The sequence below is a fragment of the Curcuma longa genome, chromosome 1, assembly GCF_044706935.1.
Source record: "Curcuma longa cultivar G26 ecotype Majalengka, Jawa Barat chromosome 1, ITB_CL_G26_1.1, whole genome shotgun sequence".
NCBI lineage: Eukaryota > Viridiplantae > Streptophyta > Magnoliopsida > Zingiberales > Zingiberaceae > Curcuma > Curcuma longa.
Window position 1 is genome coordinate 4,245,625 of NC_133861.1, and position 5,630 is coordinate 4,251,254.

Below are 5,630 nucleotides of genomic sequence, written 5' to 3' on the forward strand. Positions count from 1 at the left end.
GTTGGCTCCGTTGGTTGCAACTTGGGCGGTGGCAACAAATACGATGAGAAACGGGGAACATCGATCGGTGAGTTGATATTCGTGTTCTTGTGGATTTTGGGTGTTTGGATTTTGAATCGTATGGTGGTGTACAGCTCGATTTGGAGCTCAATTAGTGATGAACAACGATGAGTTTTGACCGAGAAGCTTGGAATCAGAGCTGGAATCGATTCTAGATTGGGGAAGAATCGAATCGGTGCTGAGCTAGGGCATGATTGGATCGGTTCTAAGGTAAGTTCTTGACTCTGGTTAATCTTTGTTGATGATGAATTTTGTATTTGATCGGGAGTTCTTGATCTGTTAGATATAGTTGAAGTTAGGTTACTGTTTTATTGGGTTCTTGGATGATCAAGATCTGTTCCCAATCTATTCTTGCATCTTTGTCCGGTTGGAGCTAGGTTTATTGCAAATAGGGATTAATTTGTTGAAGTGTTGATTAAATTAGGGTTTTGAATGTGAAATGTGGAGGTTGCTGTTAGGTTTGATTTGAATAGGGTTGATCTGTCTTAGGTTTTTGATGTTGTTGAGGTTGTTGGTTATTAGGTTAGGTTCTTAACGTTAGGGTTGGTTGTGTTATTGGATCTTAATTGGTCATTAACATGAGCCAAATTAATAGGTGTTAATTGAATTGGATCAGTTGATTTCAATTAGGAGCTAGGTCAAATCCAATTATGTTTGATCTATCAGTTTGGATTGAGGTGTTGGATCTGGTGGATTAAACAAGGGTTGAGATTAATACAACTAATTAATTAATTGATTAGGTTGTGTTAATAAGATCTAAATGGTTAGATTAATCTAACTTCGGTTAAGATTAATAGATTTAGCGTTTACCTTGTTGCAAGTTGACTCAATTAGTTGATTAGGTTAATGAATGTTATAGATTAAGGCTGGGTTAAACCAGTTAAGTGGTATTTGATCCTTACCTTGGATTTAAACTAACTTATATCAAGTTGACTTGATCAGTTGGTTTAGATTCAGTTGAAGATCAATTGGAATAAGATTAACTTGTGTTTATTTAGCATGAGTTAATTGGATGGGTTGGATTTAATTAGGGTTAGCATGGATCCGGATGTGATCATTGGCATAGATCTTGTTGGTTGAGTTAGATTCGGTTGAAGATAGTGATCTGTTTAGGATTTATTCTTGTTGGGCTTCTGTTTGGAAACAATAAGAGAACAGATTTAGTTGAGTTGGGTTAATTATGATTGGGTTAGATTAACCTTAGAATCGACTAAGATTTTCTTTGATGGAAATTAATATAATATCGTATTTAGTGGTGTTATGTTTTATCATTTACATGACTGTGATTTGTGATCCTATTAATATACGGAGGGTTATTTTTTAGAGGTTCTTATCGACGTTCGTCAGATCAGGTGGGTACCCTGTACTTGGACACTATAGGCTTTCTTGTAGTGCATGATTTATTGTTATTATTTTGTCTATCCTGTTGTTACTCCTGTTGCTTGTTCTATTTATCTAGTTGTTACCTTGTGATATTCGTTGTTTGATACCTTCCAGTTGACCTTTGATTACTCTATCTATTGACCGTACAGTCTCAATTTTGTATCGTTGACCTGTATCCTGATTCATGTTGATTATGCTGATTAGTTGTAGCTATTATATGTTGAGATGATCATAATAACATCTACATACTAGAAGTAGGTGTTGTTGTTTGTTGTTGTTGTTGTCTCACTGCTTGTGTGGGTGAGAATATTATAGCACTGCCTGTATGGGTGCTACACACTGCTTGTGTGGATGCGATTATTGTAGCACTGCCTGTGTGGGTGTGATTATTATAGCACTACCTGTGTGGGTGCTACGCACTGCCTGTGTGGGTGCGATTATTATAGCACTGCTTGTGAGGGTGCGATCATTATAGCATTGTCTGTGAGGGTGCGATCATTATAGCACTGCCTGTGTGGGTGCTACCATGCATTTGCTATTATATTATACTGCATTATTGTTTATAGTATCTTTGTATGTGACTGTTGCACTTGTTTGATATATGACTATTGCATTGTATAACATGACATGCATTGCATGAATTCGTATGATTCCTATACTTGTTACATAGTATTAATCTTTTCCTTATGTATCACTTGTAGAGACTGTATACCTTATGTTATCTCAGTTGATATATCATATTCTACTACCATGATTCCTGTTACCTGTTGACTAGTATTTACCTTTTCTTTATATATATCCATTGCAGATACTATATACCTTTTGTTATTTCAATTTTTATATCCTGTATTCCACTGAGTATATTTGATACTCACTACTCAGACCCTGGGGTTGCATTGTTTTCTCCCCAGGTAGTAGATAGGATGGTACTTGGAGCTTGGAGATCTGTCTAGCTACTTCCATCTCACAGCAGGAGACTTTATGGTTTGGTTTGTATTGTTTCTGGTTGTATTTGGTTTGTGGATTTTACTTGTGGACTTGTATAGCTAGTGAGTATCTAAGATCGGATTTATGTACTTGTTGTGTTCTGGATCTAGTTATGTTTTGCTACGAAGCTTTTACTATCTTGTATGGATTTGTCGTGTAAACGTTTTGATTTTTGTGCGTGTGTTGGTTTGTTAGAGTGTGGTCGTGTGGGTCTTATGTTTAGAGTTCATTATCTATTATGCATCTGTGATGTATGTATTGTGACCATGTAGGCCTTATTGTGTTGTTGAGCGATCGTGTCGGCCTTGTATGATGTATGTATTCAGAAAATATCATTGTTACAGGAGAGATACTGTCGAAATTTTTCGGATGGCCGTCTGCCGAGACATAACACTAACAACCTTCGAGCAACTATAATGGCCTATGGGTCAAATGTCTTACAATTGCCTTTGGGCCAACTATGATAGCCTATACGCTATAATATTTTCTAACTACCTCCTGACCACCTATAACAGCCTATGCATTAGATATATTCTAATAACCTCCGGACAACTATAATGGTCTATGGTCCAAATATCTTACATATGCCTTCAAGCCAAATATAACAACCTATGGGCTAGATATACTCTAACAATCTCCAGGCAACTATAACGGCCTATGAGCATATATCTTACAATTACCTTTGAGTCAATTATAAGCTTATAAGTGTTTTCTAGCAATCTCTGGGCTAACTACAAATGTCTCTGGGTTATATATATGCTTTATTCTGTCCTCGGGCAGAAATGGATTTTCCTTATCTCATTCCATTGCTCCGTGATATCCCCCCACAAAACTGAAGTCTTTAGCTTACTAGTATACTCAGTGACATTCCCTGGAAGAATGAAATTTCTTTGCTTATCAAAGTTCTCGAGAATATCCTTTGATAATTCCAGGATTCTTGTATTCTCGATGTTCTGACATTGCGCAGGGCAAGGGTTTTGCCCTCTAATAATCTTATATATGGCCCCCGAATAACTTCTAATAGTACACATACCTCGCAATGACCTCAAGTTGTACCCTACGATACTATTATTAAACAAGATGGAATTTTTGGTTTTTGGTTATAGTCCCTAGTAGAATTAGTTTTCCATTATCCAATTTTCTCAAGATTACATTTACGCGAAGCCAATTTCCTAGTCTTCTCAGAGTCTACTCAGTGATATCTCTCCAAAGGGTTAGATTTTCTTATTTGATTAACTCACTTAGCGATGTCCCTTAGTGGAGTGGCATTTCATATCTTGTCATTCTTTTCGATAGTACTCTCAGATAGGATTGCATGTCTGTTTTTATTAGCTCACTCAACAATGTCATAGTCAATGTGATTTGCCAAGAGAGTATACATATCCCCAAGTGATTTTGGATTTCTTGGCTTCTGAAACCTCTCAGGGAGCTGCATAGGCAACACAGACCTGGTAGTTTTCTTAATCTTGGGTTTTCTAAATCTTTATAATCGGACTTCATTCAACATAGCTCCTCAATCCAACTTGAAGGGGGGGGGGGGGGGGGGGGGGGGGGGGGGGGGGGCATGTGATGTAGCTAAGGTAAGCATGTAATGACGATCGGATCTGGTCCCCTAATCGCGTAGCAAGCAAATAGCTGAGGAACATGTGACATTTTACGTAATGGTGGTTGGATCTGGTCCCCTAACCACCCTCTGTCATGATAACAGAGGAGTGCTTGGCATCCCTATGGAGATTCCTTTTCCATTGGCTATATAATCACCGAAGAAGGGAAAAAAGATGTATGTTTTTCTTCTTGCAAGCAAAGACAACTCCTTTCCACTATGCTCCGTTCTTTTTCCAATTCTTCTTCTTCTTCTCTTTGTCTCACATCTCCGTGGAGCATTCACTTTCTCCTACTTAATACTGATTTAAGCGTCAGAATGACCACGCCAATAAACCCGACCAACTTTAACGTTCTATACATTTCAGGACCTACGGGAGACGAACATAACTTCGAGAAAAGAGTCCGAGCAAACGAAAAAAAGATACCCATCAATAATAATAATAATTTTTAAATTGACAACAAATATATATAATTTTTTCCATTTTTAATGAAATTATTACTAGACTATATAACTAAATTAAAAATATTATATTACCATTTGAAAAGCAGCCGTTCAAAAAAACAAGAAAAAATTTTGATTTAGAAAATTTCCATCCGTACTCCATAATTAGCCCCAGCAAAGGAATCAGCATGTGCAAATTTCAGGCCCGGCAATTGAGTAGCGCAGCACTGAGATGTACGAGCTAGGGCTGTAGCCATGCCATCGAGTCGATCGTACCCTAGCTGACACTTATTCCCTGCCTTGGGCTGTGCTTGTGTGCGTCGTATATATAACATACAAATTAAATCATGTGAATGGTGGCGAGACGTCACATCCAATGCGATACCATAGGAGATCTTGTTGCAGCCGCCTCCTGATAGATTACGAGCCAAAATCTACCAGGAGAATCCAGGACGTGCCGGCCCACACCCCAATGCAGTACAACACTAGCTACCAGTTGGCGTCACCCCGACTGACAGACACAAGTGGCCGTCCTCCACCCTTTTTATTATTATTATTTATTATTTTTTAATTTTAATGATAAATAATCTTTTCTTAATTCATCTATTAAATAAATTTAAAAATATGTTTAAAGATGATTTTTAAAATATACATTTCTATTAAAATTAAAATTTTGATTCGGAACTCTAATTGCTTGGACGTTGAAACCATCGAATTTATGTGAAAATTTATCGGATCAAGAGCTCCCATACGATGAGACTTAATTGATAAAAGCCATTGCAACTCTATTATCTCCAACTTTTTTTTTTCTATTATAAGAAAGAAAGATTATCAGATCAAGAGCTCATAGTCTATTCTTTAAAATATATATATATATAGAAAATTAGAAAAAAATAAAAAATTATTACCTCAATTTTTTATATTCACATCATGATTACATTCTATGTTTGATACCTCAATTAATATGTCAATTGTTGAAATCCTATATAATTATTAAAAATGAGAAAAATAATATATATTTCATCTGCGCTAAATTAGTCCCTCCACTTGTTGCCTAATTACCTTCTGTTTTTAGAAGGATCAGGATCCAATTAAATCTACACTTATATATATATATATATATATATATATATATATATATATATATATATAT